General features: G+C 38.3%; 3 long non-coding RNA genes across 3 annotated transcripts; all 3 read right to left on the bottom strand.

Annotated features, from left to right (window-relative positions):
- Positions 1 to 3,086: 3,086 nt before the first annotated feature.
- LOC119719352 lies at positions 3,087 to 8,369 on the bottom strand. Its single transcript, XR_005269905.1, has 5 exons — positions 8,244 to 8,369; positions 7,844 to 7,923; positions 6,872 to 6,931; positions 5,535 to 5,629; positions 3,087 to 3,856 (listed from the first exon to the last, which is right to left on the bottom strand). It is a non-coding gene; the product is annotated as an uncharacterized LOC119719352 (long non-coding RNA).
- A 3,227-nt stretch (positions 8,370 to 11,596) lies between these two features.
- On the bottom strand, positions 11,597 to 23,512 carry LOC119719342. Its single transcript, XR_005269903.1, has 5 exons — positions 23,387 to 23,512; positions 22,999 to 23,078; positions 22,026 to 22,085; positions 20,687 to 20,781; positions 11,597 to 11,633 (listed from the first exon to the last, which is right to left on the bottom strand). It is a non-coding gene; the product is annotated as an uncharacterized LOC119719342 (long non-coding RNA).
- Positions 14,661 to 15,753, bottom strand: LOC119719347. The gene is made up of 3 exons (XR_005269904.1): positions 15,646 to 15,753; positions 15,250 to 15,329; positions 14,661 to 14,719 (listed from the first exon to the last, which is right to left on the bottom strand). It is a non-coding gene; the product is annotated as an uncharacterized LOC119719347 (long non-coding RNA).
- Positions 23,513 to 23,719: the final 207 nt, after the last annotated feature.

The following is a 23,719-nucleotide window of genomic DNA, read 5'->3' as shown; positions in this document are numbered from 1 at the left end:
TTCGCAATACATTTATTGCGTTATTTCGCAAAACATTTATTGCGTTATTTCGCAAAACTATTGCGTTATTTCGCAACTATTGCGTTATTTCGCAATACTATTGCGAAATAATGGAATACTATTGCGTTATTTCGCAAAACTATTGCGTTATTTCGCAATTCTATTGCGTTATTTCGCAAAACATTTATTGCGTTATTTCGCCAATAGTACTGCGTTGTTTCGCAATACTATTGCGTTATTTCGCAAAAGTATTGCGTTATTTCGCAATACTATTGCGTTATTTCGCAATACTATTGCGTTAATTCGCAAAAGTATTGCGTTATTTCGCAATAAAAATATTTTTTTTACTTTCAAAACCTGGCACGAACGGGCTTCCGTATGGAGGTTCCAAACAGGGTAGGCGGTAATAAAATAAAATGCGGGTTTTTTTCCTCAAGTCGGGCGCCCAAAATAGGGTCTTTCGGAAATGAAAACCAAAGATTAAAAAAGAATCCCTATCGGGCGAACAAGTGAAAAAAAAGATCTTTAGCAAATTTCACTAAAGCTACTTCCGGTCTGATGAAGTCTCGATTCAAAACATTCCAAATCGTTTGTTTGTGTGCAAAGAACGTTTACGGGCAATCTGAGTGAAGTTTTGGTGAATGCGGCTTTTAAAATTTATAAAACACTTTTTTGTTGCTTGTCGCTAGGGGCGTCCTTTCGAATGATGACATCGTCATGCTTTTGTTTCTGTAAAAGCGGGCCCATTTTGTATTATAGTAAAATGCTTCCCTTAAAGGTTATAACACACTTGTAGCATGTACATTTTGGAATCAGAGTTCATGTTCACACCAAGTTTCAGTTCCTGCGTTTTCCTATTAAAAGCAAACTTGCGGATAATTATTAGCTGGAAAAATACGTCAGACAAAGAACGCAGAAAAAAGAGCTAGCACCAAATCTTGCTGATATCTAAAGAGCCACCAGGTTCTGTCTGATGGGTTGATCAGCCGTGTAAGAATCACAAACGGCGCAGTTGATTTGCTCTTTGCAAATGTAAGTAGGTACAAATAACTAAAATCGCTTGTAATTTGATACTGATGATGTCATCGTGCATTGTTGTGATATGCACACCTCATTATTATCAGGGTTGAAGTTTCAAGTTCAAACACCTGTAAAAAGTTTTTGAAAAAGATTCTTGGTGAATTATTTATTGTCCAAAAAAGAAAAGAAAGAGAGAAAACTCGAACAATTCTAAAACGGTGAGCAGCTGGTGACCGGTCATACGCAAACAAGACTGTTTGGTAGCTGTTTACTTTATTTGAACGTGTTGCTGCCTCGGCCATAGCGCCAATGGAGGTTAATAAGCGACAGATACAGTCTAAATTTTTGAAGCGCATTTCTGGTGCTGCACATGGCTTCTCACAATTTGAATCAGTATCTATAAACTTCAATATGGTGTTTGTCAGAGCCTCTATAACGTCCATAGAGTCTATATGCAACATATGCTACGACAGTATCTAAACAAAAATACATGCTTCAAGGCTTTACAAAAAAATCTAACATAATGCACGCCCTACACAAATATTGTTTGGACACCATCTTTTTCGGGGGCGCTGTTCAAAGCGTGGCGCTTTTCTTGATGGAACAGTTGCCGTCGCTCAAAAAATTAGGGGCACTCACTGAAAAAGGTGCTTGTGAAAAAAGGCACTCGTTACAAAATATCGGGGGTACCCCCTTACCCTCCCCCTACCACTTCCTACGCCACTGTATAGCTCAGACTCAAAAACGTTATCATGAGAATCGATGGACATCAGAATAGACGTCAACATAATGTTTATCTAAAAAATAAATGTTTTATTGCTTTTCTGTCTTTGCATGGGTATAATAAAATTCTGCACTGAGCTAAGGAAAGAATGATGGCTACACTGTTGGGAGCTTTACTTTTCTGCATTAAAGTATGAAAGGAAAATGAGGTACGATTGCAATCAATTATGACGAACGTAATCAGAAAATAGACTGGGTCGTTGCTTTAATAAATGTGAATTTGTTTCAATAAACGTGATATTTTTTTCCTGTATAGAAGATGTGTTCTCATGCTCTCTATTTTTGCTTGAGCTTCCCATTGCTTTCATAACCCAAGGGAACACTATAATATTATATCTAGGATTTAAACCGGTATAACGACGGCAAAGGTTCGCACACATCCTCAAAATCAGACGCACTAATTTACTAGGTGTGGGTCATGGTAAAAGGACAATAATGCACACAGGCCTTTACAGACAGATTGGGTATAAAGAGGGCGTCCCTTATACCTTTTCATGACCAATTTTGTTTACACTTTTTCAAGTTTGCAAGTAAAGATGAAAGGGTTTGAAAACACAATCAAATAACAAGGATGACACTAACAATTTTTTTGTATGCAAGAGTCAATTTATTTTGCTATATCATTCACACTACGTTGACGAAACAGGAAACATCTAAAGGGATTAGAAATAGCCTGCATTCAATTAATATCGAATAATTTCAAAGCCCTGTTTAACAAATAAGATATTCTTTTAAAGTGAACAAACACCTGTTATGAGAATAAATTCCATCAAGAACAGCCTATCTGAGATTTGTAACAAAGAGGTACAGTATGGCTGAGTATTTTACACAACCAAATTGCACTATTTACATTGATATAGCAATTATCATTTTCAAAGGAATAGTATTCTTTCGGATTTCGTCTTGAGCAACAAAGTAAAATCACACGTAAACCTCTTCCCTGTATTATAGAACCATTGCTTTTACGCCCCAACTTTGGTAATGGTACTATAGTTGACATATGGCTATTTATGATGGTATTGCTATACGTTTATACTGGAATGCATATATCGAACCCAAAATGTAGTGACTCAGCTTTCTTAACAAGCTTTTAATCTAACTTATAGGCTAAATGTATTGAAAAATTGAACAAAGGAATTAACTGGAGTGGGGCTTGGACCTGCGACCTCCGGATTACCGATAACTGTTGGTGCTCTACCAACTGAGCTATCCAGCCCTATGTTGGCGGCTCCCCAATTAGTCAATATCTTTGTTCGAGGGGCGCTAGTCAGAAGCCATAAACCAGTATGCCATACAGCCAGGGATCACACCCAAAGTTACGATACACACCTGGGAAATGGCACACGGGGATCACTCGGAGAGGAAACGGCTTTTTATATTACGAATTTTTAAATGAAGAAAGATTGGTGGCTAACCCTAAGAAAGTGTTCCGCCTTTTCCAAAACAAAAATCCTCGGATGCAAACGTTTCTACATATCCCAGCGTTGCTTATGCGATACATGCAGGAAGAATATGAACGAATATTTTAAAAGTGGATTTAACCTATCATCACGGAAGATGATAACCACGCACCAGTAATAGACCTATACCCAAAAACCCAAGAACAAAAACATTTCGGACAGAAACAAACTAGAAGTTAACGTATATATTTTTTTTTGACATAACAAATAGTTGACATCATTTTTATTAAGTCCATGCTCGAGCTTATAATTCGTGTCACTTAAATGAGAGAAGAGAAGAATTTATCTTCAGGATTTGTATGCGTTCTGCGAAAAATTCAAATGTGCCGATAGTTAAATATATTCATGGATCGATAATATATATTTTTGTTTCATTTTGGTTTTAATATCACTCTTAAAATGTACAGTGAGCAGCTTTTCCAAAAAAACAGTACTGTTACGGAATCAACGGGGGGAAAGCTGGAACACGGACCTAGTGTTGTTACAACAAAATTGAGACAATCTTGTTGTAACAAGAAGATCTGAGCCGAATGAATATCAAATATTTATATTTAATCAAAATAAAGACTTGCTGTCGGTCATTCACTGACGAACTGCATGGAGAAAATAAAAGGGAAAAAACAACAACATGATTTATACAAGGACTTACGATAGAGACGTTTCAGAGGACCAAACGTTTAGACTTACTAACGATTGTTATGTATGCATTTAATGTCTTAAAGGGAATATACACCATTTGCTTTTGCTGTAATTTTCAGAAATGTATGGACTTTGGGGGTTATTACTTTATAGCAAATATTGTGAAACCGACTTGATTGACATTTTGGGTTCGTAGATGCTGGAAAATCAAGAAAAACAATAATTTTCGTGCAGTCTGTTTCCCTGACCCCACCTCACTTGAAACGGAGCAATTTATAGATGTCGGGTAATTGTAAGGTCTGGAAATCAGTCTAGCTGGCTTGCACCCGTTCACAGGTGTGCAATCGATTTCAAAGAAAATGCGAACGAACTAAACATGATAAATTAGGAGCAGTATTTGAAAAAGCCAGTTTTTTTCCAACGCTGGTCGGCCGACCAGCGTTGGAAATCAATACAGAAATAGCACTTTTCTTGAAAATGACCACACAACAGGTGCCATGATTTTACAGGATGCTTTAGACTGGCATTCATTTACACTCCATTAATGTTTTTTCGTGATCATTTGGTATTTTTTTGGTGGTTTTTTAATGTTTTCAAATGTTGTATATTCCCTTTAAGGGTGCAAACCTGCAAATTGACTCTCATAGACCTCATTGATAACTACACGTACTTATGAAAAATATTGATAAAAACATACTCACATCTATCCAAGGTGTTTGCGACACCTATCAAATTAAAGCTCATTTCAGAGTCTTTCATTTTCCGCTCACATTTTTGTTAAGTTATCCCATGACATTAGGGAGACAATTCCATCCAAAGATGATCACCCCGAAAAGTTTGCCTGTGGCCCACGGCCATTTTTGAAAAATGCTGGCTGCGCCCCATTGCCAAATTGAGCAATTTTAAGGCCCAATTTCAGGCGGATTTCACAGAAATATACGAGTTCATACTCCTGTGCACAGCTTCCACCCATCTTTTCTAAAAATCCTTCAAGTGCATGGCCGACACATGTATCTAATAGCAAAGAATTTGAGAGCACACTGCAAAAACTGCAGTGTTAAATTTACACTACTGGTAGCTATATAGGACCATCTGGTGTTAAATTGTACTGGTGTTGTCCTATATAGATACCGAATGGTGCTAAATTAACACTACAGTTTTTGCAGTGAACAAATGTGATTTGGCCCGCGCAGGAAATTCTGGGCCTATTTACAGGCCAGGTCTGCATCCGCGCAAAGAAAGAGTTTTCGCAACACTAGACATATACTTGAAAAACAAGTGCGAGTGCAAAATAAGGTCTGGCCGTCTTGCATGAAAAGTCTTGCCGGCCACGCCGGCGCAATTTCACCGTGCAATGGACGGTAACGTGACCGGTGACCGCCGGTTGAGCGTACAAGCCCGGGCCGCCGACCAATGCCCGAAAATCGCGCTATGCTATGATAGTGTGCCCCCCAAAATTGGCCCAACCCCCTAAGCTTCCCATAAGACATAGGGTGCTGCAATATAGCGTGCAATAAACAACCTGACATACCACGTGACTATTACAGTACCACAGATATTTCGCCTCCATTTACACAATTTTCATAAGCATCTTTACGAATTGTTACAAACTATCGATAATGATGGGCTTACCATGGTTTAAGTCATTCATGTTGATTGTCAGTAATCCACGCACCGGCCAAACCAACATGTCCTTAAACGAGAACAATCGGCCTCAGATGTGCAATCTGAAACAGAAAACCAACATGGTAGTGAATGACTCGTAGAGAAGAATTCGTGTGGATAACCTGTTGAAGGGAGCTTCAAAGAACACTGTCCATGTTTACACTCGTCCAAGACAAATTACCATGTAGGTAAAAGCCTCAAACTATTTCTTTTTATACCACAAAGAAAAGGGGACCAGTTCCAAATTTCAGATATCGTTGTTTCTCAGAAGAATGATGTTGAAGAAATGTAAATCTAGAATATCGGAGTCCGGCCAATTTCAACACCCCCCCCCCCCTCACTCTTAAAAAAGATGGTTCAATTTCAAACAGGCCCTTTCAGTTAGTTTTATTTGAAAATTAATACATTTAGTCCCAGAAACAAACATATTTGCTTCTCTAAGTTAAACAATGGATGGCATGACAAATAATTTCGTTCAACTTCAAATGGCATTCTTTTCTTCAAATTCGTCAACGACAGTTTATTACGAAGTTTGCCAAGAGTTAAATTTTCTCAATGGACACACATAATTCATTCAAATGTCGGCCTGCAATTTTTTTTTGCCCTTTGCTTTCAGATTTCAACATGTTCCGAGTGAACAGAAATTAACCAAAATAATAAAAGGACCAGTTCAAAGAATTACAAGGCAATGAAGAATAAAATATGAATATTTTTTTGTCTTCAGGTTCAAAACAATGCAAACTTTAAGTAAGGCAAACGACAGGATAGACTTGATTTAATTAGCGGCAAACGCCAAGAACAACACCCTGTGAATAGAGAATCGTACACTCAGTGTGTGAATAATCAATCTTGATATTTGCGAATAAACTCTTGACAGTATAAATTGATTGCCTATAAACGGAGTAGAAAAAATACTTAATCTTATGTTCTTAATTCGATGATTGTATTCGATGTTTGTCAGATATTTCATTGGAAGTAGACGGCACAGAGTGGAAATGTCGCCTTGAATGCATTTTTAAAAAAAAACGAATACTGTGTGCACTGTGCACAAAAACGACATTTTAATGTTTTCAATGCAATTAGAGAACCCTTTTGATTTAGCAGGGAAAGTATTGTGAATATGAGAGCTTCTGTATGAAAATGAACAAAACTTTGTTGATATTTGCAAGATTTACAACAGCGTTCCCCAGGACAGCATTCAAACCAAACACGTCTTTTCAATAGTAAGCTTCGATTCATGTCGTTAAGTGCCAACCTGCGTCAAGTTATCATGAAAAAATATTGCTCAAGACCACTGAACTTACATGTCTTCTTCACTATCTCGCGAGATTGCAGTTCTTGCATCAACTCCTCAGCAAGAAGGTCTGCATGACATTAAACAGGGGATTTTGGTGCTGAATTCATGCAGTGCACTCAAATGTAACATGAATTGCACACGACCTTATCTTCACATTATCTTGAATTAAAAATAACCGATTCAAGTGTCATAGTGTAAAAAAGTGAAGGAAAAAAAGTATCAATATTTTTTTTATTAAAAATCCTTGGAACATGCAAGTCTCATACGTTTAGGGGGAAATGCACAACAGCCGAAAGTGGTCATCCTACGGCCCTCTTTAAGGCAAAAAAAAAGTCTCCGGTTTCTGGTATGCGCGCGCGTCACCGTAGCCATGCGCGTCGGCAAAATGAAAAAGGTTTTTTTCAATAAAAGATGATGTCTCAAAACCGCCAAATTCACTGGTTTGACTGGAATCCTGCTACTGCACAATTTTAACGTGTTTTTAGATGGGGTTATGATCGAGAATAAGCTTTATGTGGCTTCTCTGGACTCCCATGTATTTGCACCAAGTCTAGTTGGGCACCATTTGCAGTCATCAGCCGACATTTGAGGCAAAAAAATCAGGTAAAAAAAACAAAAGAAGCCGCGTCGCCGCACCACTTTTTGGGCAAGCTCCATACCAGAAACCGGAGACATATTTTTTTTGGCTTAAAGTCGGTGTGTAAGCTAAGTTTTTTTTCTCTAAATTTTAATAAGATGGAACATCATCAGAAATTAAGCAAAGGGATTTGAGAAATGTTGACAGTGGGTGTTCTTTCCTCTACGAAGAAACTTAAACTTTTATTTTAATGTGGGTAGGCCTACAGACTATAATAATTAATCCAAAATTGAATCAAAATATATTTACTCCAAGCATTATATCCACGGGGCTGTGCGAATGTGGCTACAAGGATACTGCTATATATGTCGGAACCGTAGGGATAATGAAACATTAACTTACCGTCCGTGTCTGCGAAACACAAGGCACATCCAACGACCATCAGGAGAAGCAGGCACATGTAAACCTTCATTCTGGCTAATCTAGAAAGTGAGGGAGAAAACGAATGACAGTAAGAAACTTGCAGTGATGGTCGTATCGCCATGTGAGACGTACACCAGTGCGAACCTTTTACATAAAATTGTGTCATCCCACGCCCCCCCCCCCCCCCACCGCAGATTAACTCGGCTGTTGCGCGGTTTGTACTTTCAATGAAGTTCGCACAGAAGCAGCAGTGTAAGTCGTATCAATGTACATCCGTGACAGATCATCGTTAATCACGAACACATCTAATAATGCCAGGGCTTTTTTTCTTTCCAAGCAACTGACATAACGAATGTGGCCACATTTATCCAAAGCTTACATTTCAGGTTCAAACAGACTTGAAAACCAAAGCAAAGTCAGGAGGCGGAAATGCACTGGATGCTTTTAACTTGATGTCTACTGAACGAATGCTCCACAACAGCGCCGAGTACACGTCTTTGTAGTAGCTGGGTTCAAATGTCACAGACCCGTCATCTATTGGCAGTTTGTTGAAACACGTACATCTATACAGATGTTTAAGATCAAAGACCACGTGACTCTAGTGGCGTTGTTCATGTTTGTACACATCATGCACATCGTATACGCAAAAAAGGTAAACACCCCGCTCCTCCCCCGGTGGACCATTAGTCATAAAATGGATTTATTACACGCATGCGCATAAGCGATTGTCGGATGCAATTAGTAATGATCATTGGTTATACACGGTATAGAACGAACATTATATAGAACGAACATTATAAGTATTTTTTTTGGGGGGGTGCTATTTTTAAATTTGGTCATTTTCTGGCAATTTGAAGGATGTAGACCTAAGCCATGGAATCAACAGGTATCTTTAAACTGTCAAAAATTATGGATGAAAAGGGTGACAAAAAAGGAAGTTTTCGGTCATGATTTCAAGTGCATACCAGGTTTTTGTCTTCATCCCTTGACCCGTTTCGAGGAAAATTATTTTTCTTTTGTTTAATATAATATATGATTGTTTTATTGGCTTTGCTTATATTAAAATACATGCCTTAACTGGGAAATTTGAATTGGGTTTTGTTTAATCAGATATCTGTTGAAAATAGTCAGAATATGTGCGGCTGAGGCGTTATAAAAGAAGAACACAGACTATACTTTGCCTCGGCCATAGCGCCAATGGAGGTTAATAAGCGACAGACACAGTCTAAATTTTTGAAGCGTATTTCTGGTGCTGCACATGGCTTCTCACAATTTGAGTCAGTATCTATAAACTTCAATATGGTGCTTGACAGAGCCTCTCACGTCCATAGAGTCTATGCAACATATGCTACGACAATATCTAAAAAAAATTAATATAATGCACGCCCTACGCAAATATTGTTTGGACACCATCTTTTTTGGGGGGCGCTGTTTAAAGCGTGGCGCTTTTCTTGGTGGAACAGTTGCCGTCGCTCAAAAAATTAGGGGCACTCACTGAAAAAGGTGCTTGTGAAAAAAGGGCACTCGTTACAAAATATTGGGGGATACCCCCTTACCCTCCCCCACCACTTCCTACGCCACTGTATAGCTCAGACTCAAAAACGTTTACCATGAGAATCCATGGACATCAATAGACGTCGACATATGTTTATCTAAAAATAAATGTTTTATTGCTTTTCTGTCTTTGCATGGGTATAATAAAATTCTGCACTGAGCTAAGGAAAGAATGATGGCTACACTGTTGGGAGCTTTACTTTTCTGCATTAAAGTATGAGAGGAAAATGAGGTACGATTGCAATCAATTATGGCGAACGTAATCAGAAAATAGACTGGGTCGTTGCTTTTAATAAATGTGAATTTGTTTCAGTAAACGTGATATTTTTTTCCTGTTTGTATAGAAGATGTGTTCTCATGCTCTCTATTTTTGCTTGAGCTTCCCATTGCTTTCCCAACCCAAGGGAACACTATAATATTATATCTAGGATTTAGACCGGTATAACGACGGCAAAGGTTCGCACACATCCTCAAAATCAGACGCACTAATTTACTAGGTGTGGGTCATGGTAAAAGGACAATAATGCACACAGGCCTTTACAGACAGATTGGGTATAAAGAGGGCGTCCCTTTTACCTTTTCAAGACCAATTTTGTGTACACTTTTTCAAGTTTGCAAGTAAAGATGAAAGGGTTTGAAAACACAATTAAATAACAAGGATGGCTATTACAGACATGCGTTTTGAATGCATTCAAGGGCACTGACAATTTTTGTTTGTATGCAAGAGTCCATTTATTTTGCTATATCATTCACACTACGTTGACGAAACAGGAAACATCTAAAGGGATGAGAAATAGCCTGCATTCAATTAATATCGAATAATTTTAAAGCCCTGTTTAACAAATAAGATATTCTTTTAAAGTGAACAAACACCTGTTATTAGAATAAATTCCATCAAGAACAGCCTATCTGAGATTTGTAACAGAGAGGTACAATATGGCTGAGTATTTAACACAACCAAATTGCACTATTTACATTAATATAGCAATTATCATTTTCAAAGGAATAGTATTCTTTCAGATTTCGTCTTGAGCAACAAAGTAAAATCACACGTAAACCTCTTCCCTGTATTATAGAACCATTGCTTTTACGCCCCAACTTTGGTAATGGTACTATAGTTGACATATGGCTATTTATGATGGTATTGCTATACGTTTATACTGGAATGCATATATCGAACCCAAAATGTAGTGACTCAGCTTTCTTAACAAGCTTTTAATCTAACTTATAGGCTAAATGTATTGAAAAATTGAACAAAGGAATTAACTGGAGTGGGGCTTGGACCTGCGACCTCCGGATTACCGATAACTGTTGGTGCTCTACCAACTGAGCTATCCAGCCCTATGTTGGCGGCTCCCCAATTAGTCAATATCTTTGTTCGAGGGGCGCTAGTCAGAAGCCATAAACCAGTATGCCATACAGCCAGGGATCACACCCAAAGTTACGATACACACCTGGGAAATGGCAAACGGGGATCACTCGGAGAGGATACGGCTTTTTTTATTACAAATTTTTAAATGAAAAAAGATTAAGGTGGCTAACCCTCAATGTCTTTTTTGATTTGAAATCAATACAAACAAGTTTGCCAACTCAGAAAGTGTTCCGCCTTTTCCAAAAAAAAAATCCTCGGATACAAACGTTTCTACATATCCCAGCGTTGCTTATGCGATACATGCAGGAAGAATATGAACGAATATTTTAAAAGTGGATTTAACCTATCATCACGGAAGATGATAACCACGCACCACTAATAGACCTATACCCAAAAACCCAAGAACTAAAACATTTTGGACAGAAACAAACTAGAAGTTAACGTATATTTTTTTTGACATAACATAGTTGACATAATTTTTAATAAGTCCGTGCTCGAGCTCATAATTCGTGTCACTTAAATGAGGGAAGAGAAGAATTTATCTTCAGGATTTGTGTGCGTTCTGCGAAAATCAAATGTGCTGATAGTTAAATATATTCACGGATCGATAATATATATTTTTGTTTCATTTTGGTTTTAATATCACTCTTAAAATTCACAGTGAGCAGCCTTTACACGTAAACAGTACTGTTACGGAATCAACGGGGGGAAAGCTGGAACACGGACCTAGTGTTGTTACAACAAAATTGAGACAATCTTATCAGGAAAGAAGAGAGCTGAAAGAATATCAAATATTTATATTTCATCAAAATAAAGCCTTGCTGTCGGTTATTCACTGACGATCTGCATGGAGAAAATAAATGGGAAAAAAACACCAACATGATTTATACAAGGACTTACGATGGAGACGTTTCAGAGGACCAAACGTTTAGAATTTACTTACGATTGTTATGTATGCATTCAATGTTATAAAGGGGATATACAACATTTGCTTTCGCTGTAATTTTCAGAAATTGATGAATTTTGGGAGTTATTATTTTATAGCAAATATTGTTAAACCGACTTGTTTGACATTTTGGGTTCGTAGATGCTGAAAAAATCAAGAATATCAATAATTTTCGTGCAGTCTGTTTCCCTGACCCCACCTAACTTGAAACGGAGCAATTTATAGACGTTGGCGAATTGTAAGGTCGGGAAATCAGTCTAGCTGGCTTGCACCCGTTCACAGGTGTGCAATCGATTTCAAAGAAAATGCGAACAAACTAAACATGATAAATTAGGAGCAGTATTTGACAAAGCCGTTTTTTTCCAACGCTGGCCGACCAGCGTTGGAAATCGATATAGAAATAACACTTTTCTTGAAAATGACAGCACAACAGGTGCCATGATTTTACAGGATGCTTTAGACTGGCATTCATTTACACTCCATTAATGTTTTTTCGTGATCATTCGGTATTTGTTTTGGTGGTTTTTTAATGTTTTCAAATGTTGTATATTCCCTTTAAGGGTGCAAACCTACAAATTGACTCTCATAGACCTCAGTGATAACTACACGTACTTATGAAAACTATTGATAAAAAAATACTCACATCTATCCAAGGTGTTTGCAACACCTATCAAATTAAAGCTCATTCCAGAATCGTTCATTTTCCACTCAATTTTTGTAAAGTTATCCCATGAATTTAGGAAGACAATTCCATCCAAATATGATCACCCCAAAATTTGCCTGTGGCTCATCGCCATTTTCAAAAATGTTGCCTGCGGCCCATTGCAAATTTGAGCAATTGTAAGGCCCAATTTCATGCGGATTTCACAGAAATATACGAGTTCATACTCCTGTGCACAGCTTCCACCCACCTTTTCTAAAAATCCTTCAAGTGCATGGCCCACACATGTATCTAATAGCAAAGAATTTGAGAGCACACTGCAAAAACTGCAGTGTTAAATTTACACCATTGGTAGCTATATAGGACCATCTGGTGTTAAATTTTACTGGTGTTGTCCTATATAGATACCGAATGGTGTTAAATTAACACTACAGTTTTTGCAGTGAACAAACATGTGATTTGGCCCGCGCAGGCAATTCTGGGCCTATTTACAGGCCAGGTCTGCATCCACGCAAAGAAAGAGTTTTCACAACACTAAACATATACTTGAAAAACAAGTGCGAGTGCAAAATAAGGTCTGGCCGTCTTGCATGAAAAGTCTTGCCGGCCACGCCGGCGCAATTTCACCGTGCAATGGACGGTAACGTGACCGGTGACCGCCGGTTGAGCGTACAAGCCCGGGCCGCCAACCAATGCGTGAAAATCGCGCTGTGCTATGATAGTGTGCCCCCCAAAATTGGCCCAACCCCCTAAGCTTTCCATAAGACATAGGGTGCTGCAATATAGCGTGCTATACACAACGTGACATACCACGTGACTATTACAGTACTACAGATATTCCGCCTCCATTGAAACAATTTTCATAAACATCTTTACGAATTGTTACAAACTATCGATAATGATGGGCTTACCATGGTTTAATTCATTCAGAAAGATCTCGGCACCAGCGCATAACGCATATGCAAATACAACCGGGACCAGTCTCTGTGCAAGCTGAAACAGAAACCAACATAGTAGTGAATGACTCGTAGAGAAGAATTTGCGTGGATAACCTGTTGAAGGAAGCTTCACAGAGACTGTCCATGTTGCACTCGTCCAGGATAAATTACCATGTAGTGAAAGCCTCAAACTATTTCTTTTTATACCACAAAATAAAGGGGACCAGTTCAAAATTTCAGATATCGTTATTTCTCAGAAGAATTATGTTGAAGAAAGGTTACTGTAGAATATCGGAGTCGGCACACCCCCCTCCACACTTATTTTTTTTTTAAAACCCGGCCCTTTCAGTTAGTTTTATTTGAAAATTAATACATTTAGTCCCAGAAAAAACATATTTGTTTCTCTAAGTTAAACAATAGATGGCATGACAAATAATTTCGTTCAACTTGAAATGGCATTCTTTTCTTCAAATTCGTCAACGACAGTTTATTACGAGGTTTGCCAAGAATTACATTTTCTCAATGGACACACATAATTCATTCACATGTCGGCCTGCAATTTTTTTGGCCCTTTGCTTTCAGATTTCAACATGTTCCGAGTGAACAGAAATTAACCAAAATAATAAAAGGACCAGTTCAAAGAATTACAAGGCAATGAAGAATAAAACATCTTGTTTTCATTTCCATTGAAGATTCATTACATTCACTTTTTGACTTTCAGATTTTTTATTTTTTTTGTCTTCAGGTTCAAAACAATGCAAATTTTAAGTAAGGCAAACGACAGGATAGACTTGATTTAATTAGCGGCAAACGCCAAGAACAACACCCTGTGAATAGAGAATCGTACACTCAGTGTGTGAATAATCAATGTTGATATTTGCGAATAAACTCTTGACAGTATAAATTGATTGCCTATAAACGGAGTAGAAAAAATACTTAATCTTATGTTCTTAATTCGATGATTGTATTCGATGATTGTCAGATATTTCATTGAAAGTAGACGGTACAGAGTGGAAATGTCGCCTTGAATGCATTTTGAAAAAAAATGAATACTGTGTGCACTGTGCACAAAAACGACATTTTAATGTTTTCAATGCAATTAGAGAACCTTTTTGATTTAGCAAGGAAATTGTCGTGAATATGAGAGCTTCTGCATGAAAATGAACAAAACTTTGTTGATATTTGCAAGATTTACAACAGCGTTCCCCGGGACAGCATTCAAACCAAACACGTCTTTTCAATAGTAAGCTTTGATTCATGTCGTTAAGTGCCAACCTGCGTCAACTTATCATGAAAAAATATTGCTCAAGACCACTGAACTTACATGACTTCTTCACTATCTCGCGAGATTGCAGTTCTTGCATCAACTCCTCAGCAAGAAGGTCTGCATGACATTAAAAAGGGGATTTTGGTGCTGAATTCATGCAGTGCACTCAAATATAACATGAATTGCGCACGACCTTATCTTCAAACGGTTCAACTGTCATAGTGTAAAAAAAATGAAAAAAAGTGGAGAAAAAATGTATCAATTTTTTTTGTTTGTTAAAAATCCTTGGAACATGCAAGTTTCATACGTTTAGGGGGAAATCCACAACAGCCGAAAGTGGTCATCCTACAGCCCTCTTTAAAGTCGGTGTGTAAGCTAAGTTTGTTTACTCTAAATTGTAATAAGATGGAACATCATCAGAAATTAAGCAAAGGGATTTGAGAAATGTTGACAGTGGGTGTTCTTTCCTCTACGAAGAAACTTAAACTTTCATTTTAATGTGGGTAGGCCTACAGACTATAATAATTAATCCAAAATTGAATAAAATATATTACTCCAAGCATTATATCCACGGGGCTGTGCAAATGTGGCTATAAGGATACTGCTATATATGTCGGAACCGTAGGGATAATGGAACATTAACTTACCGTCCGTGTCTGCGAAACACAAGGCACATCCAACGACCATCAGGAGAAGCAGGCACATGTAAACCTTCATTCTGGCTAATCTAGAAAGTGAGGGAGAAAACGAATGACAGTAAGAAACTTGCAGTGGTGGTCGTATCGCCATGTGAGACGTACACCAGTGCGAACCTTTTACATAAAATTGTGTCAACCCCCCCCCCCCCCCCACCGCAGATTAACTCGGCTGTTGCGCGGTTTGTACTTTCAATGAAGTTCGCACAGAAGCAGCAGTGTAAGTCGTATCAATGTACATCCGTGACAGATCATCGTTAATCACGAACACATCTAATAATGCCAGGGCTTTTTTTTCTTTCCAAGCAACTGACCTAACGAATCTGGCCACGTTTATCCAAAGCTTACATTTGAGTTTGAAACAGACTTGAAAACCAAAGCAAAGTCAGGAGGCGGAAATGCACTGGATGCTTTTAACTTGATGTCTACTGAACGAATGCTCCACAACAGCGCCGAGTACACGTCTTTGTATAGTAGCTGTGTTCAAATGTCACATACCCGTCATCTATTGACAGTTTTGTTGAAACTCGTACATCTATACAGACGTTTAAAAGAAAAGACCACATGACTTTAGTGGCGTTGTTCGTGTTTGTACACATCATGCACATCGTATACGCAAAAAGGTAAACACCCCGCCCCTCCCCCGGTGGAACATTAGTCATAAAATGGAATTATTAAACGCATGCGCATAGGCGATTATCGGATGGAATTAGTAACGATCATTGGTTATACACGGTATAGAACGGACATTATATAGAACGAACATTATTAGTATGTGGGTATTTGGGGGTGCTATTTTTAAATTTGGTCATTTTCTGGCAATTTGAAGGATGTAGACCTAAGCCATGGAATCAACAGGTATCTTTAAACTGTCGAAAATTATGGATGAAAAGGGTAACAAAAAAGGAAGTTTTCGTTCATGATTTCAAGTGCATACCAGGTTTTATTCTACATCCCTTGACCCGTTTCGAGGAAAATTATTTTTCTTTTGTTTTAATATAATATATGATTGTTTTATTCGCATTGCTCACATGAAAATACATGCTTTAACTGGAACATTTGAATTGGGTTTTGCTTAATCAGATATCTGTTGAAAATAGTCAGAATATGTGCGGCTGGGGCGTTATAAAAGAAGAACACAGACTATACTTTGCCTCGGCCATAGCGCCAATGGATGTTAATAAGCGACAGACACAGTCTAAATTTTTGAAGCTCATTGCTGGTGCTGCACATGGCTTCTCACAATTTGAGTCAGTATCTATAAACTTCAATATGGTGCTTGACAGAGCCTCTCACGTCCATAGAGTCTATGCAACATATGCTACGACAATATCTAAAAAAAATTAATATAATGCACGCCCTACGCAAATATTGTTTGGACACCATCTTTTTTCAGGGGCGCTGTTCAAAGCGTGGCGCTTTTCTTGGTGGAACAGTTACCGTCGTTCAAAAACTTAGGGGCACTCACTGAAAAAGGTGCTTGTGAAAAAAGGGCACTCGTTACAAAATATCGGGGGTACCCCCTTACCCTCCCCCACCACTTCCTACGCCACTGTATAGCTCAGACTCAAAAACGTTATCATGAGAATCGATGGACATCCGAATAGACGTCAACATATGTTTATCTAAAGATAAATGTTTTATTGCTTTTCTGTCTTTGCATGGGTATAATAAAATTCTGCACTGAGCTAAGGAAAGAATGATGGCTACACTGTTCAGAGCATTACTTTTCTGCATTAAAATATGAGAGGAAAATGAGGTACGATTGCAATCAATTATGGCGAACGTAATCAGAAAATAGACTGGGTCGTTGCTTTAACAAACGTGAATTTGTTTCAATAAACGTGATATTTTTTCCTGTTTGTGTAGAAGATGTGTTCTCATGCTCTCAAAGCATGACCTATTTTTGCTTGAGCTTCCCATTGCTTTTGCAACCCAAGGGAACACCATAATATTATATCTAGGATTTAAACCGGTATAACGACGGCAAAGGTTCGCACACATCCTCAAAATCAGACGCACTAATTTACTAGGTGTGGGTCATGGTAAAAGGACAATAATGCACACAGGCCTTTACAGACAAATTGGGTATAAAGAGGGCGTCCCTTTTACCTTTTTATGACCAATTTTGTTTACATTTTTTGAAGTTTGCAAGTAAAGAGGAAAGGGTTTGAAAACACAATCAAATAACAAGGATGGCTATTACAGACATGCGTTTTGAATGCATTCAAGGGCACTGACAATTTTTGTTTGTATGCAAGAGTCAATTTATTTTGCTATATCATTCACACTACGTTGACGAAACAGGAAACATCTAAAGGGATGAGAAATAGCCTGCATTCAATTAATATCGAATAATTTTAAAGCCCTGTTTAACAAATAAGATATTCTTTTAAAGTGAACAAACACCTGTTATTAGAATAAATTCCATCAAGAACAGCCTATCTGAGATTTGTAACAGAGAGGTACAATATGGCTGAGTATTTAACACAACCAAATTGCACTATTTACATTGATATAGCAATTATCATTTTCAAAGGAATAGTATTCTTTCAGATTTAGGTCTTGAGCAACAAAGTAAAATCACACGTAAACCTCTTCCCTGTATTATAGAACCATTGCTTTTACGCCCCAACTTTGGTAATGGTACTATAGTTGACATATGGCTATTTATGATGGTATTGCTATACGTTTATACTGGAATGCAAATATCGAACCCAAAATGTAGTGACCCAGCTTTCTTAACAAGCTTTTCATCTAACTTATAGGCTAAATGTATTGAAAAATTGAACAAAGGAATTGACTGGAGTGGGGCTTGGACCTGCGACCTCCGGATTACCGATAACTGTTGGTGCTCTACCAACTGAGCTATCCAGCCCTATGTTGGCGGCTCCCCAATTAGTCAATATCTTTGTTCGAGGGGCGCTAGTCAGAAGCCATAAACCAGTATGCCATACAGCCAGGGATCACACCCAAAGTTACGATACACACCTGGGAAATGGCAAACGGGGATCACTCGGAGAGGATACGGCTTTTTTTATTACAAATTTTTATATGAAGAAAGATTGGTGGCTAACCCTAAGAAAGTGATTCGCCTTTTCCAAAACAAAAATCCTCGGATGCAAACGTTTCTACATATCCCAGCGTTGCTTATGCGATACATGCAGGAAGAATATGAACGAATATTTTAAAAGTGGATTTAACCTATCATCACGGAAAATGATAACCACGCACCACTAATAGACCTATACCCAAAAACCCAAGAATAAAAACATTTCGGACAGAAACAAACTAGAAGTTAACGTGTTTTTTTTTTGACATAACATAGTTGACATAATTTTTAAGTCCGTGCTCGAGCTCATAATTCGTGTCACTTCAATGAGAGAAGAGAAGAATTTATCTTCAGGATTTGTATGCGTTCTGCGAAAAATTCAAATGTGCCGATAGTTAAATATATTCATGGATCGATAATATATATTTTTGTTTCATTTTGGTTTTAATATCACTCTTAAAATGTACGGTGAGCAGCTTTTACAAAAAAACAGTACTGTAACGGAATCAACGGGGGGAAAGCTGGAACACGCACCTAGTGTTGTTACAACAAAATTGAGACAATCTTGTTGTAACAAGAAGATCTGAGCCGAATGAATATCAAATATTTACATTTAATCAAAATAAAGACTTGCTGTCGGTCATTCACTGATGATCTGCATGGAGAAAATAAAAGGGAAAAAACAACAACATGATTTATACAAGGACTTACGATAGAGACGTTTCAGAGGACCAAACGTTTAGACTTACTAACGATTGTTATGTATGCATTTAATGTCTTAAAGGGAATATACACCATTTGCTTTTGCTGTAATTTTCAGAAATTTATGGACTTTGGGGGTTATTACTTTATAGCAAATATTGTTAAACCGACTTGATTGACATTTTGGGTTCGTAGATGCTGAAAAATCAAGAAAAACAATAATTTTCGTGCAGTCTGTTTCCCTGACCCCACCTAACTTGAAACGGAGCAATTTATAGATGTCGGGTAATTGTAAGGTCTGGAAATCAGTCTAGCTGGCTTGCACCCGTTCACAGGTGTGCAATCGATTTCAAAGAAAATGCGAACGAACTAAACATGATAAATTAGGAGCAGTATTTGAAAAAGCCAGTTTTTTTCCAACGCTGGTCGGCCGACCAGCGTTGGAAATCAATACAGAAATAGCAATTTTCTTGAAAATGACCACACAACCGGTGCCATGATTTTACAGGATGCTTTAGACTGGCATTCACTTACACTCCATTAAGGTTTTTTCGTGATAATTTGGTAGTTTTTTTGTGGTTTTTTATGTTTTCAAATGTTGTATATTCCCTTTAAGGGTGCAAACCTGCAAATTGACTCTCATAGACCTCATTGATAACTACACGTACTTATGAAAAATATTGATAAAAACATACTCACATCTATCCAAGGTGTTTGCGACACCTATCAAATTAAAGCTCATTTCAGAGTCTTTCATTTTCCGCTCACATTTTTGTTAAGTTATCCCATGACATTAGGGAGACAATTCCATCCAAAGATGATCACCCCGAAAAGTTTGCCTGTGGCCCACGGCCATTTTTGAAAAATGCTGGCTGCGCCCCATTGCCAAATTGAGCAATTTTAAGGCCCAATTTCATGCGGATTTCACAGAAATATACGAGTTCATACTCCTGTGCACAGCTTCCACCCATCTTTTCTAAAAATCCTTCAAGTGCATGGCCGACACATGTATCTAATAGCAAAGAATTTGAGAGCACACTGCAAAAACTGCAGTGTTAAATTTACACCATTGGTAGCTATATAGGACCATATGGTGTTATATTTTACTGGTGTTGTCCTATATAGATACCGAATGGTGTTAAATTAACACTACAGTTTTTGCAGTGAACAAACATGTGATTTGGCCCGCGCAGGCAATTCTGGGCCTATTTACAGGCCAGTTCTGCATCCGCGCAAAGAAAGAGTTTTCGCAACACTAAACATATACTTGAAAAACAAGTGCGAGTGCAAAATAAGGTCTGGCCGTCTTGCATGAAAAGTCTTGCCGGCCACGCCGGCGCAATTTCACCGTGCAATGGACGGTAACGTGACCGGTGACCGCCGGTTGAGCGTACAAGCCCGGGCCGCCGACCAATGCCCTAAAATCGCGCTGTGCTATGATAGTGTGCCCCCCAAAAAAATTGGCCCGACCCCCTAAGCTTCCCATAAGACATAGGGTGCTGCAATATAGCGTGCAATAAACAACCTGACATACCACGTGACTATTACAGTACCACAGATATTTCGCCTCCATTTACACAATTTTCATAAGCATCTTTACGAATTGTTACAAACTATCGATAATGATGGGCTTACCATGGTTTAAGTCATTCATGTTGATTGTCAGTAATCCACGCACCGGCCAAACCAACATGTCCTTAAACGAGAACAATCGGCCTCAGATGTGCAATCTGAAACAGAAAACCAACATGGTAGTGAATGACTCGTAGAGAAGAATTCGTGTGGATAACCTGTTGAAGGGAGCTTCAAAGAACACTGTCCATGTTTACACTCGTCCAAGACAAATTACCATGTAGGTAAAAGCCTCAAACTATTTCTTTTTATACCACAAAGAAAAGGGGACCAGTTCCAAATTTCAGATATCGTTGTTTCTCAGAAGAATGATGTTGAAGAAATGTAACTCTAGAATATCGGAGTCCGGCCAATTTCAACACCCCCCCCCCCCGCCTCACTCTTAAAAAAGATGGTTCAATTTCAAACCAGGCCCTTTCAGTTAGTTTTATTTGAAAATTAATACATTTAGTCCCAGAAACAAACATATTTGCTTCTCTAAGTTAAACAATGGATGGCATGACAAATAATTTCGTTCAACTTCAAATGGCATTCTTTTCTTCAAATTCGTCAACGACAGTTTATTACGAAGTTTGCCAAGAGTTAAATTTTCTCAATGGACACACATAATTCATTCAAATGTCGGCCTGCAATTTTTTTTGCCCTTTGCTTTCAGATTTCAACATGTTCCGAGTGAACAGAAATTAACCAAAATAATAAAAGGACCAGTTCAAAGAATTACAAGGCAATGAAGAATAAAATATGAATATTTTTTTGTCTTCAGGTTCAAAACAATGCAAATTTTAAGTAAGGCAAACGACAGGATAGACTTGATTTAATTAGCGGCAAATGCCAAGAACAACACCCTGTGAATAGAGAATCGTACACTCAGTGTGTGAATAATCAATGTTGATATTTGCGAATAAACTCTTGACAGTATAAATTGATTGCCTATAAACGGAGTAGAAAAAATACTTAATCTTATGTTCTTAATTCGATGATTGTATTCGATGTTTGTCAGATATTTCATTGGAAGTAGACGGCACAGAGTGGAAATGTCGCCTTGAATGCATTTTAAAAAAAAACGAATACTGTGTGCACTGTGCACAAAAACGACATTTTAATGTTTTCAATGCAATTAGAGAACCCTTTTGATTTAGCAAGGAAATTGTCGTGAATATGAGAGCTTCTGCATGGAAATGAACAAAACTTTGTTGATATTTGCAAGATTTACAACAGCGTTCGCCGGGACAGCATTCAAACCAAACACGTCTTTTCAATAGTAAGCTTCGATTCATGTCGTTAAGTGCCAACCTGCGTCAAGTTATCATGAAAAAATATTGCTCAAGACCACTGAACTTACATGTCTTCTTCACTATCTCGCGAGATTGCAGTTCTTGCATCAACTCCTCAGCAAGAAGGTCTGCATGACATTAAACAGGGGATTTTGGTGCTGAATTCATGCAGTGCACTCAAATGTAACATGAATTGCACACGACCTTATCTTCACATTATATTGAATTAAAAATAACCGATTCAAGTGTCATAGTGTAAAAAAGTGAAGGAAAAAAAGTATCAATTTTTTTTTTATTAAAAATCCTTGGAACATGCAAGTCTCATACGTTTAGGGGGAAATGCACAACAGCCGAAAGTGGTCATCCTACGGCCCTCTTTAAGGCAAAAAAAAAGTCTCCGGTTTCTGGTATGCGCGCGCGTCACCGTAGCCATGCGCGTCGGCAAAATGAAAAAGGTTTTTTTTTCAATGAAAGATGATGTCTCAAAACCGCCAAATTCACTGGTTTGACTGGAATCCTGCTACTGCACAATTTGAACGTGTTTTTAGATGGGGTTATGATCGAGAATAAGCTTTATGTGGCTTCTCTGGACTCCCATGTATTTGCACCAAGTCTAGTTGGGCACCATTTGCAGTCATCAGCCGACATTTGAGGCAAAAACATCAGGTAAAAAAAACAAAAGAAGCCGCGTCGCCGCACCACTTTTTGGGCAAGCTCCATACCAGAAACCGGAGACATATTTTTTTTGGCTTAAAGTCGGTGTGTAAGCTAAGTTTTTTTTCTCTAAATTTTAATAAGATGGAACATCATCAGAAATTAAGCAAAGGGATTTGAGAAATGTTGACAGTGGGTGTTCTTTCCTCTACGAAGAAATTTAAACTTTCATTTTAATGTGGGTAGGCCTACAGACTATAATAATTAATCCAAAATTGAATCAAAATATATTACTCCAAGCATTATATCCACGGGGCTGTGCGAATGTGGCTACAAGGATACTGCTATATATGTCGGAACCGTAGGGATAATGAAACATTAACTTACCGTCCGTGTCTGCGAAACACAAGGCACATCCGACGACCATCAGGAGAAGCAGGCACATGTAAACCTTCATTCTGGCTAATCTAGAAAGTGAGGGAGAAAACGAATGACAGTAAGAAACTTGCAGTGATGGTCGTATCGCCATGTGAGACGTACACCAGTGCGAACCTTTTACATAAAATTGTGTCACCCCCCCCCCCACCGCAGATTAACTCGGCTGTTGCGCGGTTTGTACTTTCAATGAAGTTCGCACAGAAGCAGCAGTGTAAGTCGTATCAATGTACATCCGTGACAGATCATCGTTAATCACGAACACATCTAATAATGCCAGGGCTTTTTTCTTTCCAAGCAACTGACATAACGAATCTGGCCACGTTTATCCAAAGCTTACATTTGAGGTTCAAACAGACTTGAAAACCAAAGCAAAGTCAGGAGGCGGAAATGCACTGGATGCTTTTAACTTGATGTCTACTGAACGAATGCTCCACAACAGCGCCGAGTACACGTCTTTGTAGTAGCTGGGTTCAAATGTCACAGACCCGTCATCTATTGGCAGTTTGTTGAAACACGTACATCTATACAGATGTTTAAGATCAAAGACCACGTGACTCTAGTGGCGTTGTTCATGTTTGTACACATCATGCACATCGTATACGCAAAAAAAGGTAAACACCCCGCTCCTCCCCCGGTGGACCATTAGTCATAAAATGGATTTATTACACGC

The sequence above is a fragment of the Patiria miniata genome, unplaced genomic scaffold (genome assembly GCF_015706575.1).
Source record: "Patiria miniata isolate m_02_andy unplaced genomic scaffold, ASM1570657v1 HiC_scaffold_13, whole genome shotgun sequence".
Classification (NCBI taxonomy): Eukaryota; Metazoa; Echinodermata; class Asteroidea; order Valvatida; family Asterinidae; genus Patiria; species Patiria miniata.
This window is presented reverse-complemented; position numbering and strand designations above follow the sequence as displayed.